Below are 14,304 nucleotides of genomic sequence, written 5' to 3' on the forward strand. Positions count from 1 at the left end.
CTCTGATTTCTAGATATCTGATTTAGAACTCTTCTCTGTTCATGTTCCAGTACACACACACACACACACACACACACACACACACACACACACACACACGCTTATGGGTTTGAAATTAAATAGGGGCAAAATGGCTTCAGAGGCATAAAAGAGTTTTGGGAGCATAATCAAAGTTTCTCTGTCTTTCTCTCCATCTGCCTTTTTCCTTTTATGCAGTGTGTGTGTGTGTGTGTGTGTATGTGTGTGTGTGCGTGAACTCTTATAATTGTATACTCTTTGTGTTTGAATCTCTGATTCAACTGATAAATGAAAAAAGAAAGGAAGATGAGAGAGAGAGAGAGGAATGGGGGAAGGGGAGGGAGGTTTAACATAAATATATGCATACATTCACAATAGTTAAAATTGTAATAATGGTAGTAAAGGAAAACAAGAAGATCATAAAGAAATAAAGGAAAAGGATGAGTGGCCAGACAAGGTCTTTCTGTAGAGCTATGTGTGTTTAATCTATCAGTTGAGTTTGTAAGAGTTGGCTCAGCAAGGAGAAAAGGGAAGAGAGAGAGAAAGAACAGGTTGTGCAAAGACTCTGAGGCAGGAAAGAACTTGGTGTCTCTGAGGAACTGAAAGAAGGCCATGTGCTTCAAGTGAGGAGAGGTGGAGAAGGAATCTGGGGTGAGAGGATGGTGAAAGGGGGGAGGGGTGACAGCAAAAGGGAGGGGTGGAAAGGCCAAACTCTGGACTTTGTGGGCCAAGAAAGTCCATATTTTATTCTAAGTGAAACGGGAAGCCACGGGAAGTCGCCATCATGAGCTATTCTCCAAGGTATGCACAGTGATATTATGGCTGCTTTGTGAGAAGCCTAGAAAAAGGACAAGAATAGTGGAGGGAGTCAGGTATTGGTGGCTCATTCCTGTAATCCTAGCTACTTAGGAGGCTGAGATCTGAGGATCCAAGTTCAAAGCTAACCTGGGCAGAAAAATCCATGAGATTCTGATTTTCAATGAACCCTCAAAAAACCAGAAGTGGAGGTGTGGCTAAAGTGGTAGAGTGCCAGCCATCAGTGGAAAAAGCCAAGTAAGAGTAACACCTGAGTATCAGCATAAACACAAAAGATGCAATGGTGGATAAATCAGCTGGGTGCTGCTGCAGTAGTCCCAGGTGAGTGGAGGTGGGTTGGGCTAGTCCAATGGTGATGGTGAGATGTGGAGGAATTTAAAATCAACTTGATATTTGATTGGGAATGTGCATAAAGTAAGATCCTCTCTTGAAAATAACCAACACAAAAACAGGCTGCAGAGTGGTTCAAGTGGTAGAGTGCCTACTTAGCAAGCACAAGGCTCTGAGTTCAAACCCCAGTGCTGGAGGGAAGAAAAAGAATGGCTTTTGAAGAAAATGGAATCATTATATGAGAGATAACTGCACTCCCATGTTTATTGAAGCACTAATTACAGTAATCAAGATTTGGAATCAACTAGGATGGCCACCAACAGAAAAATGCATAAAGAAGATGTGGTATATACGCATAAAGAATATTATTCAGCCATTAAAAAACAAGATGGGGGCTAGGAATGTGGCTTATGGTAGAGTGTTTGCCTAGAATGCATGAAGCTCTGGGTTCGATTACTCAGTACACATAAATAGAAAAAGCCCGAAGTAGCACAGTGGCTCAAGTGGTAGAGTGCTAGCCTTGAGCAAAAAGAAACTCAGGGACAGAGCCCAGGCCCTGAGTTCAAGTCCCAGTACTGGAAAAACAAAAATAAAAACCTCCCCCAACACACACACACACACACACACACACACACACACACGAATCCTGTCATTTGTGGTAACCTTATACTAAGTGTTATAAGCACAGAGATAAGGTGCAGGACAACAAAAGCTGCAATTCTTCTGATTTACATAGCTAAAACAGTTAGTCTCATACAACTAGAGAGAATAGTGATCACCAGAGACTAGAGTGAGAGAGATGAAAGGTTAGATAAAGAACACCAAAATATGGTTAGCTCTGAAGAGTTAGTGCTAGTGTTCTATGGTACAGTTGGGAACTATAATCTACAATAATTTGTGATATATTTTCAAATAACTAGAAGATCATGGTTTCCCAATAAATAGTGACAAACATTTGAGGAGATGGAAATGCAAGTGACCAGTTTGATCACTGTGTAAAACATTCATATTTTTTTCTTTTCTTTTTTAAAATTCAGGGTCTGGTTGATATCCGCAAGATTCATTTATTTTCTCAAGGATAGCACTCTACCACTTGAGCCATAACTCCACTTCTGGATTTTTGAGGGTTAATTAGAGATAAGTCTCATGGACTTTCCTGCCCAGGCTAGTTTTGAACCAAGATTCTCAGAACTAAACCTTCTTCCAATGGTACCCAGCTCTTTATGATCTTTCAAAAGCCTGAGTGCATTGGCAGGTTTGTGCTGATAGTAGATTACCCCAGACACCTGGGAGAACCCTGTAGGATTTTAAGTAGTGGTGAGTATCAGAGACCCTCTTTAAGGCCACATGTAGGAACAGGGAAACCCCAAGGGTCCAATGGAATGTGGAAGTGAGCCAAATACTGGAACAGGGCCAAATGGAATGCAGAAATCAGTCAAGCCCTGGAAACGGACCTGCTGGAATGTAGATGTGAAAACCAAACTCTCAAGATGTTCTCACAAGCCACATTCAAACCATGGTTGTGATAAAGAGACAGCCAGTCAACAGAATCCACCAAGAGGGAGATTAGTCAATCAGTAAAACCGCTACTAATCCCATAAAACCATGTCCCCAACACCATTCTGGTACACCAGGAACAGCAACAGCAACAATAGTGCTAAGCTCCTTTGACTGTGAGGGAACTGTTTGTAGTGCCTCCCTTGTATTAATGTGTATTAATAGTGTATTAATAAACCTTTGTCTTCTCTAATTCTCTTATTTTGGTAAGTTCTTTGGCCAACCAATGGCTCAAAACTTCATAACAGGGTGGCAGTGAGATGGAGGCAGGAATTTGAGGCTTATTTTTTTTTATTTGTTTATTAATTGAACATAAATTTTTTACAAGGTGTTGTGCAAAAAGGGTACAGTTACATAGTAGGGCAGTGTGTACATTTCTTGTGATATCTTACGTCCTGTTTTTCTATCCCTTGTCTAGGTCAGGTAGACATATATACAATATACAATGTATCAAGAACATATACAGTATTCACAGACTTGGTCTCTACTGTCTCTCCGTCTCCCTTTGTTAACAGTCATATATCAGGGAGATCATGCCCCTTTGTTTTCTGTGTTCTAGGCTTGTCTTGCTCAACATTATTTGTTCCAGTTCTGACCATTTCCCTGCGAACAACAATATTTCACCATTCCTAATCGCTATGTAGTATTCCATTGTGTATAAGTACCATATTTTTTGGATCCATTCGTCTGTGGAGGGGCATCTGGGTTGTTTCCATATTTTGGCTATTGTGAATTGTGCCTCGATAAACATGGAAGTACAAATGTCTTTTTGATATCTTGGGTTTTGCTGTTTAGGGTAGATGCCTAGGAGTGGTATGGCTGGGTCATAGGGTAGGTCTATATTGAGCTTTTTGAGAAACCTCCATACTGTTCTCCAAAGTGGTTGTACTAATTTGCACTCCCACCAACAATGGAGAAGGGTTCCTCTTTCCTCACAGCCCCTCCAGCATTTGTTGTTTCCTGAGTTCAGAGTATAGGCCATTCTAATTTGAGGCTTATTAAACAGCTGAAGTAGATAGGACTTGTTGATTGATCAAGGATCCAATAGTTGGAGGAGAGGGACTAAATATGAAGGCAGGGGATGAATCCAGCTTTGATATACCAAGTTTGAGAGTGTCCCTGTGAACTCTAGCTAGAGCTGTATGAAACATGTCTGGGCTGAAAAGTTCTGATTTGGGAGTGGAAATTGAGAGGAGGTGATTTCTCAAGAGTGAGTAGAGGGGCTAGGAATGTGGCTTAGTGGTGCAGTGCTTGCCTAGCATGCATAAAGCTCTGGGTTTGATTCCTTGGTGTCGCATAAACAGAAAAAAAAAACCACAAAACAGAATTGGTGCTGTGGCTCAAGTGGTAGAGTGTTAGCCTTGAGAAAAAGAAGTTCCGGGACAGTGCCCAGGCCCTGAGTTCAAGCCCTATGGCTGGAAAACAAAAAAAGAAAAGAGTAGAATGAGTAAAGCTGTGGGCTTAAAAGTATATACCTGCACTTAAGGTGCAGATTCAAAACTGGTGGTCCTTTAGGATACCATTGAAGGAGGCAGAGAGGCCTTGGATACTGAGATGTGACTACCCAGAAAATGCAATCCTCTGGAAACCAAGGGATTCCAGATGGTGATACCATCTACCACATCAAATGTAGCAGAGGTGAATCCTGAGGAATGCCTGCTAGATTTGGCCAAATGGAGGTCAAACTCTTGCTGGAGTGGAGGCAGGGAGGGGAGATTACCATTCAAGAGGTCTGCCTGAGAGGGCAAGAGGCACTTGGCAGCTTGCTAACTGGAGAAGGCAGTGAGTGGAGTATTGGCTGGACAGTTTTATTTTTAGGATCTAAAGAGACTTAAAGGCTGAGGGGAAATGACTTAGAGACAAGCTAAGGTGGGGAGCAGATTTTTAAGACTTGTTCCTACCCAGCCTGCGTTCAGAATGTTGACCTAATCTACCCATACTTTTTATCTCATTTGCTTATTTCAATTGTGAGGTTTGCACAAAACTGTAAGCTCTAGTTCAGAATGACTGTGAATCATTTCTGATGAGCTTATTGTCACCAACACGCTGAGAGAGGGCCACAACATTGCTCAGGCTCACACAACCTAGGGGAACCATCAGCAGTGTTTCTTGTTCCCAATGAGGCATCATTACAGCCATGGACCTGGAACAATGTTCTGTCCTAGATCAGGTGCCACCCTGTGCAGTGGACCAGGACTGGCAGCCTCAGAGTAGTGGCCAAGTGGAATACTCCTTGCCCTAGGCAAGGTGTTTCCAAGTGTGGGAGACAGGTGTTGAGATCACTTGGTCCTTTCCTCTAAGATGTTCAAGGAGTAACAAATTGTGTTAGTAGCATGGTGAAATCACAATAATAGTTATGGCCAGGAGTCAAGGGTAGAGGTGACCCTGTGCTGAAAGATGGCCCAAGCCCAAGACATCAGGTAGCTGAATGCAGTCCTGCTTCCACACTAGGGATTTCAACGAAAACCAAACCCACTATTGGAATATAAGGCCAGGGCTCTGCCTTGAGATAAATCTGTGCCCAGGGAAGGATTTAATTTGCATCCAGCACTGTGGGAGGAAGCTCCTTTCCACAGAAGTAAGTGGGGTGTGGGGAGGTGGGAGTTTTCTCTTGCATAGGCCTCTCAGTCCACTGCCCCAAGCCTGCAAGCAGAACCTGTTCTTACATTAGAATTATAATATTTTGTTTGTTTTTGTTGGGTAGTGGGGGTGAAATAAAGGATTTAAAGAGCTTGGTTTGGAAGCTAGGACCTGTTTCCTTCCCACCACTTCAGTGTAAAGTTTCTGACCTGACGATGACTCCGTGCCAGTTTGAACTAGTCACAAGGCCTCGGCTTCTCGGTTCACAAAATGGGTTTGGACTAAGATCTTGTCTTTGCCCTCAAAGATGAGAGATTCCATCTCTACTGGCCCAAAAGAGAGTCCTCAGCGCAAAGCTGTTCTGGAGGGCTTTTCCCAAAATGCTTTTTGCCTAAGCTACAACTGGGGCGGGTGGGGGCTAATGAAGGCGGTGGGCGTGTCTTAATTTCTCCCCGCCCCCTAACACGCCCCTCCCGACGTTCCCGTCGCGCCCCTCCGCCCTCGGCGCTGGGATGAGGCAATCACGTGACCTCACATCCGGCGCGGGAGTCCCGAGCTCGCGGCGCGCTCCCCTGTCTGCCCGCGGGCTCTCCCCGTGGCGTGCTCCGACTGAGGGAGGGGGGGCCTCGCTGCGTCGCCGGCGGCGGGAGGCCGTTTCAAACACACCGCCCCCCTCACCTGCCCGCCTTCTCCGCCGCCCGCCCTTGTTCTCGCTCCGTGAGGCTGCACGTTGCCGCCGCGGGCGCCGACGAGCGGAGCGCGGACGCCCCTACGCCCGGCCCGGCCCGTTTCGGCCCGGCCCGGCCCGGGCCCCGCCGCGGCGCTTCCCTCCCTTCGGCTCGAGCCGCGGCGCGAGGCGGCGGCGGCGGCGGCGGTGTCTCGAGTCCGAGCGACCCGCAGCTGCCGGCGCCGGCCGAGGGCGATGGGGCTGGGCTGAGGCGAGGCGGTGGCGGCGGCGACGACAGCGGCGGCCGGGCCCCCCGCGGCCTTTGGGCTGCTCCGGCGGGGAGGCCGCCGAGGAGACGGCGCGGCGGCGCGGTCGGTGAGTGGCCCAGGCGGGTGGCGGTGGTGATGGGAGGCTGGAGAAGGCGAACGGTATTGTCGGGGTGGCGGGTGCCAGGTGAGTGCCTGGGCCGCCGCCTCGGGACCAGAATGGGGCATCCCTTCGCCGGGAAGGTGTGTGTGGTGGAGAGGGGGCGCCGAGACCCCCCTTCCCCCTATTGGTCTGGGACAGGTGAGGCGTGGACAGGAGGGTACCAGTTGTGAGTGTGAAGATCCGGCCTGGACACTCAGCCTGGTGGGGAAGGCTGGCTTGTGAGGACTCCCGAGCGCGGGATGGAGGTGGTCTAGCCCTTGCTAGAAAGTCCGGGAGATTGCGTGGTACTGTGGTCAAAAGTGGGGTGTTGGCCGGGCTCCTGATGGATTTGTGCTGGTGCTGACTGTCGGAATCAGAGTTCCGTCCTCAGTCTAGTGCCCATCACCGCCTTTTCCAGGTAACTGAGGCCCCAGAAAGAGGAAAAGTGACTGTTGACTTGCCTAAGGCCTCACACTCGGCTCGTGGCCCAGGACTGGAGCATTTTCCTTTAATACTTTCCACTAGGGCCCCCTCATTCTCTATAAAGAAAGTCTGATTCTGGTGTCACTATAGCCTTCGGTGTTTTTGGAGTTGAGAGGGAGGGAATGGGGTTGGGGATTGACAGTGACTGCCTGGGGCTTCCCAACTTGGAAAGGTTTTGTGACAGGTGTTTATTGTTTCCTCTTCCCGTAGACCTGACAGAAACATCCTAGGATCTTGGTGTGTGGACATAGGAGGTATGAATCACTTATATAATTAACTTCTTACAATAGTCGCTGTTTTAGAGCTATATTTAGTGGTTATATTAATGCAAAACGAGTGGTTATTATGGAGTCGTAAAACCTAGAAATCTATATATGGTTCTGAACTAAAAGAGTAAAACATACTTGAGTACATAATGGCTATATTACATCTATGTTTCTTAGATTTTTCTCCATTCTAAGAGATTTTAAAGATGAACATTGTCTACTGGAGTTTGTGACTGAAATGAAGGTGTTCTGGTGTGTTGCTTTTCAAGGGCACATAATTTAAAAGTGGTCTGCCTTTGGTTAGAACTTAAGCCTTGTCACCAAGGCACATGCATTACTTTTGTTTTACTGGAATATGTGTGGCATTCTTTTCTCTGGAGGATTGTTGCTTTGCTCAGTAGGCTTCAGTTGCCAAAATAGATGTGTGTGGGCATCACATCTTTGTTTAACAACCCCTTTTAAAGGAACATCAGTTCCTGGAAGTTGTTTAAAAGTGTAGAGTTATTAATGCTTGCTGTAAAAAATAACTTTCGTTGCTATTTTTTTCTTTTCATTATTAGATCAGGCTGCAGGTGAAATAGTTTAGTGAAACTTTTATTTTAAGTTATCTTTAGTTGTTTGACAGAGTTTCAACATATCAGTTTGTGAATACATGTATGTTGGTCAATGTCATCCCTTTTGTCACCTCTTCCATCATTCTTTCCTCTTGTCTTTCTCAGTCCCATCCTGAAAATTTTTTAAAAAAAATTTTAATTTGTTTTGTTTTTGTTGCCAGTCCTGGGGCGTGGACTCAGGGCCTGAGCACTGTCCCTGGCTTCTTTTTGCTCAAAGCTAGCACTCTACCTCTGGAGCCACAGTGCCACTTCTGGCTTTTTTCTATATATGTAGTGCTGAGGAATCGAACCCAGGCCTTCATGTATACGAGGTGAGCACTTTACCACTAGGCCATATTCCCAGCCCCTGAAAAATTTTAATATTGGTAGAACAGCCATTTTTTAGTTTTGGGATTGGGTAGGAAAAGGGATCAATTAAACAGTTATAGTCAACTAATACTATGATGTAGCAATTTATTTCGAAATAGTTGAAGCTTCTTTCAAGTTGCATCTGTTTGGTTGGAGAACCAATTTCTTTGCCTAGGCCCACCTAGAAAACTTGATTTTGCAGTATGTAAATTTTAATTACAATTGACTTAATATAAATTTCTGCAGGTACTGGTTGCTCATGCCTGTAATCCTAGCTGTTCAGGAGGCTGAGATCTGAGGATCCTGTTTAAAACCAGCCCAGGCAGGAAAGGCCATTGGACTCTTTCCTCCAATTAAAAACCATAAAATTGGAGGTGGAGCTATGGTGCAAAGTGGTAGAGTGTTAACCTTGAGCCTAAGAGCTTAGGGACAGCGCCCAGGCCCTGAGTTCAAGCCCCAGGACTACCAAAACAACAACAACAACAAACAATGCCATTCCATGTTCTTGTCCTGTCTCCTGTCCTCCAGCTGTTCTCTGGTCACCATGGCATCCCAATTCAGCCCTCCTGGGTGCTGAATTGGTTTGTTGGTATTGTTTTTGTTCTTTCTTTCCTCTCTGGCTTTCATGGCACAGTTTCCTAACTGTGTTAAGTGTGTTTACTGGCTGCTGGTTTTTGAGGCAGGAGTCCACCATGCAGTTGCAGGCTTTTTAATAAAGACTCCCAAGATTCGACCTCTCAAAAAAAAAAAAAAAAGGAAATAAAATTTCTACATAATTAGGGAACTAGTTTCTTAATACTTGTTTGTATTTGGTGCGCATCCTAGGAGTTGAACCCAGGGCCTGGGCGGTGTCCTTGAGCTTTTGTGCTCAGGCTAGTGCTCTACACCTAAGATATAGCTCTACTTAGGGTTTTGGTGATGAATAGGAGATAAGGAGTCTCATAGACTTTTCTGCCCCAGCTGGATTTGAACCATGATCCTCAGATCTCAGCCTTCTGAGTAGGTAGGATTACAGGTGTAATTGCAGGTGCTTGGTTAGTTTCCTAATATTTAAACAAAACTCTATGCTGAAATTTTCAAATGGTCTCTTTTTTGGGGTGATGTTGGATATGAACTCACGATTTGGAACTTGGTAGACAAGCCTGCTACCACTTGAGCTGTGCTCTCAGCCTTTTTTTTTTTTTATTGCTTTAATTGTTTTTTAGGTGGCATCTTGTGTGTGTGTGTGTGTGTGTGTGTGTGTGTGTGTGTGTTTGGCTAGGCCTGGGACTTGAACTCAGGGCCTGGGCACTGTCCTTGAGCTTCTTTTGCTGAAAGCTAGCACTCTACCACTTGAGCCACAGCGCTACTTCTGGCCTTTTCTGTTTATGTAATACTAAGGAATCGAACCAAGGGCTTCATGCATACTAGGCAAGCACTCTACCACTAAGCCACATTCCCAGTCCCGCTTCTTTTGCCCTGGATTAGGTTCAGACTATAATTCCTACCTATGACCTCCTGCTTAGCTGGGATTACTGATGTCACTATATCTGGGTTATTGGTTAGGAGGTTTTACTGACTTTTTGCTTGGACTCATCTCTAACTGCACTTTGACTTCTCCACCTCCCAAGTAGCTGGGATTACAGTGTGCACCACCATGCCTGGCCTTTCCAAATAGTTTCTTCTGGTGAGACCCAATGTATTTGCAGGTATGTGGTTCCAGGAAGACCACTGTTGGGGAAAAACTGATTACTCAGGATGCCTAGAGTTCAGGACTGTAGTCTGGGTGCCTGATTCTGCTAAAGACATGCCACTCTCCAACAAATCTCTAGTATTCATTTTAACACTTAAACGAAGCACATTAACTTTTGCTTTGCTTTGGGGGCACTTTTTACTTTTAGGGAAGCAGTTTTTTCACAGACTTAAGAATAACACTCAGCAGATCATAGAAAAATTTAGAACTGACAGTAATAATGGCACTGACAGACATCTGCACTGATTGAGACATCTGCTTCAGAATGCACATAGGAACTTAAAACTTTTATTTTTAAGATTTCAAAAACAATGGTCTGGTGGAATGTGGCTTAGTGGTAGATTGCTTGCCTAGCGTGCTTGAAGTCCTGGGTTCAATTCCTCAGAACCACATAAACAGAGAAAATGGAATTGACACTGTGGCTCAAGTGGTAGAGTGCTAGCCTTGAGCACAGAGAAGCTCAGGGACAGTGTCCAGGCTCTGAGTTAAAGCCCCAGGCCCAGCAAAGAGAGAGAGAGTTCAAAAACAGCTGGGCACTGGTGGCTAATGTCTGTAATCCTAGCTTCTCAAGAGGCTGAGATCTGAGGATTGCATTTGGAAGCCAGCTTGGCCAGAAAAGTTCCTGTGAGACTCTTATCTCCAGTTAACTACTCAAAAACTGAAAGTTATGCCTGGCTCAGAGTGGTAGAGGGCTAGCCTTAAGCAAAGAGCTCAGGGACAGTGCCCAGGACCTGAGTTCAAGCCCCATGACTGACAAAAATAAATAGGGTTGGGAATGTGGCTTAGTGGTAGAGTGCTTGCCTAGCATTCATGAAGCCCTGGGTTTGATTCCTCAGTACCACATATACAAAAAAAGCCAGAAGTGGGTCTTGTGGCTCAAGTGTAGTGCTAGCCTTGGGCAAAATGAAGCCAGGGACATTGGGCAGGCCCAGAGTCCAAGTCCCAGGACGGGCAAAATAAATAAATAAATAAAGTGTTTCAAAGGTAAATTTGAGTTTTGGTCTGGGCATTTTCCATAAGCTCTTTTTTTGTCCTAAGGCTTGAACTCAGGTCCTTGGTTTTGTCCCTGAGCCTCTTTGTGCTCAAGGCTAGCACTCTACCACTTGAGCCACGGTGCCACCTCTGGCTTTTTCTGAGTAGTTTATTGGAGTCTTGGCTGGCTTCAACTGCAATCCTCAGTTCTCAGCCTTCTGAGTAGCTAGGATTACAGGTATGAGCCACTGGCGTCGTGCCCTGAGTTCTTTTTTCATGAGGCTGGTGCTCTACCACTTCAGCCAGACTTCTCACTTTTTGGTGGTTAATTGGAGATAGTCTCATGGACTTTTCCTGCCAGGTTTGGCTTTGAACTGTGATCCTCAGATCTCAACTTCCTGATTATAGGAATGAGTCACCAGTGCATGTTACAATGTTTTCACCTCTTGGTCCTAACTGTAATAAATTAGTGAATCAGGTAGGCTTATAGTACTTGGGTTTGCTTATTAGACATTAAAGCTAAAATACCTGACCTGTTTTTTAGTTAGCTATTAGCAGTTATATTAAGTAATGTCAGTTTTCCATCTGTGTTATCTTTCAAGTACTATACTGACTCTAGTGTGTATTGACAGTTACAGCAGATTGTAGTAGAAAGAACATGGACTTGGGAATCAAACCTGAACTTGATTTCTTACTTTCTTAACTAGTTTTCTTTTATTGAGAGAGGTTTCATTGTGACATTTCTACACATACGTACAATGAACCCCATCAACCTTATCCCCTCCCTTACTCTCCTGATCCCTTAACTCTTTTTTTTTTTTTTTTTTGCCAGTTCTGGGCCTTGAACTCAGGGCCTGAGCACTGTCCCTGGCTTCTTTTTTGCTCAAGGCTAGCACTCTGCCACTTGAGCCACAGCGCCATTTCTGGCCATTTTCTATATATGTGGTGCTGAGGAATTGAACCCAGGGCTTCATGTATGAGACGCAAGTACTCTTGCCACTAGGCCATATTCCCAGCCCCCCTAGCTCTTAAAATGATTTCAGTAGGGATCATTGTTCTATTTTCATACATGCAAATGAACTACATAGACCATATTCACTTCATTCACCTTCTTCATTCACACTCCTCCCACCAAAGTTGCTTATATTCTAGTTGCTTAACTGCTCTGATTAAAAAAAACAAGTTTAAAGAATACTGTATTTCAAAGATGTTTGAAGATGGGGTGCTGGTGACTCAATGCTCTAATCCTATATACTCAGGGAGTTGAGATCTGAGAAGCGCAGTTCAAAGCCAGTCCAGGTAGGAAAGTTCATGAGACTCTTATCTATAATTAGCCACAGAAAAAACTAGAAGTGGAGCTGTAGCTCAAGTGGTAGAGTGCTGGCTTGGGGGGGGGCGGGGGGAGAAAGCTCAGATCAGTGCTCAGGTCCTCAGTTCAAGGCTCAGGACCAGTACACACATACATACTCAAAAAAAATATAGCTGAGGGTTTACTGAAAACATACAAAGAAAGGACCACTAACCTTTTCTTGGCACATATAGTAAATAGTTCTTTTTCCTTTCCATGTCATTTCTTGATTAGCTGTGCTTATAGCCTCGTGGTTTTATGATTACTGAATTTGAGATTTTATAATATTGAATATGCTTTATTCCTAAAAAACAATAATAATCTTAGAAGAATATGTTCAGAAGAATATGACCAGGTCAGTGAGAGTGAACAGTAAAACAGGGGCAAGTCATGGATTATTTTTCCCACCATCTTGGGGCTTGAATTTGGAACTTGGGCACTGTCCCTGAGTTCTTTTTGCCAAAAAAGAGCTACAGCGCCACTTCCCATTTTCTGGTGGTTATTTGAAGAGAAGAATCTCATGGACTTTCCTTCTTGGCCTGGCTTTGGGCTGCAGTCCTCAGATCTCAGCTTCCTGAGTAAGCTAGGTAGCTAGGATTACAAGTACAAACCACCAGTGTCTGGCTACCCTGTGGAATGTTGTCCTTATCATTTTTTTTTAGTACTCTGGGTTGTGGTGAAATAACTTTTTTAGTTACAAAGTAGTTGTAGTCTCTAAAATGTTGAAAGACCAGGTAGAATTTAAAAAATGATCTTGGTAACATTACATAAAAAATGGATTATTAATATACATGGTGACTTGAACTATATAAGAACTAAATGTGAGACCTTGTGTATAAGTGGAACTTAAAATACTCTTAAGAGTAGTATGTTAGAAGTTCTAACATGTGTTAAGTTAACCTACCTGATGTGTTCCAAGGATTCTAATAACGGGATGTATTCTGAATATAGTAGTGCCTCTTTACCCATGGTTTCACCTTTTTTAGTTTCATTTGACCTTCAGTTAATTATGGTTTACAAATATTAGTTCCCAGAACTAAACACTTACTGGATCATCTTATGTCCAACATTCACATTGTGTGTACCCTGTGCTCATTAGTCACTCAGTAACCTCTCAGCTAATTAACTCTCATGGTATTTCAGTGCTTGTGTTCAAGTGATCCTTTTACTTAATCAAGGTCCTAGAGCACATGGCTAATGATGCTAACAATATAAATATGCCAAAGAAAAACCCAAAAGCACTTTCTTGAACTCAGGCCTGGCACTGTCCCTGTGCATTTTGCTCGAGGCTAATGCTGTGCCACTTGAGCCAGAGCTCCACTTCTAGCTTTTGCGGGTGGAGGGGAGCTGCAAACTAGAAATGAGAATCTCACTAGCTTTCCTGCCGGAGCTGGCTTTGAACCATGATCCTTAGATCCCAACCTCCTGGGTAGCTAGAATTATAGGCTTACGCCTCTATAGTCTACAAAAAGTGCTCTTTGAGGGCGGGGGTGAGGGGAGTGGGTGGATTCTGGGAGCTTGAACTCCGCCTGGGTGCTATCTCTGAGCTTCTTCGTGCTCAAGGCTAGCTTTCTACCACATGAGCCACAGCATCACTTTTTTGAGTAGTCTATTGAAGATAAGAATCTTGGGCTTTCTTGCCTGGGCAGGCTTGGAACCGAGATCTTCAGATCTCAGCCTCTTGAGTACTCTGCCAGTTCTGGGGCTTGAATTCAGGGCCTTGTATGCTTTCACTAGGCTTTTAATTCTACTCATAGCTGGTGCTCTACCAACTGAGCTATACCTCCAATTCATGTTTTGTTTTGTTTTTGCTGGTTAATTGGAGATAGAATCTCAAGGACTTTAACCCTGGCTGGCATCAAACTGCAATCCTCAGGTCTCATCCCATTGTATAGCTAGAATTACAGTGAGATCATTGGTGCCTGACTCATAACAGTATATTATTATTATAATTGCTCTATATTATTAATTGCTTATTTTTAAATTTAGAAGTTGAACTTAATTTTAAGTATATGTAGGAAAAATATATAGAGTTTTGAACTACCTATAGTTTCAGGTATGCACTGGGGGTTTGGGAATGTTTTTCCTGCTAAGAGGTGTATGCCATATTATTCTGGTTAAGTCTGGTTCTAAGAGGTGGCTGAAAGGATTTAGCTTTTGGTTTT

At 44.2% G+C, this 14,304-nt stretch overlaps 1 protein-coding gene across 9 annotated transcripts in view; it reads left to right on the top strand.

Annotated features, from left to right (window-relative positions):
• The first annotated feature begins 5,860 nt into the window (after window positions 1–5,860).
• Atp13a3 (ATPase 13A3) overlaps window positions 5,861–14,304 on the top strand; it is a 90,873-nt gene continuing 82,429 nt past the window's right edge. For 4 of the 9 annotated variants that reach the window (XR_007211032.1, XM_048346916.1, XM_048346924.1 and 1 more), the window contains exons 1-2: window positions 5,861–6,343; window positions 7,070–7,113. The gene's annotated coding sequence lies outside the window, so the exon portion shown is untranslated. The other 5 variants (XM_048346917.1, XM_048346921.1, XM_048346918.1 and 2 more) reach the window with 4 other exon arrangements.

Source organism: Perognathus longimembris, chromosome 5 (genome assembly GCF_023159225.1).
Source record: "Perognathus longimembris pacificus isolate PPM17 chromosome 5, ASM2315922v1, whole genome shotgun sequence".
NCBI lineage: Eukaryota > Metazoa > Chordata > Mammalia > Rodentia > Heteromyidae > Perognathus > Perognathus longimembris.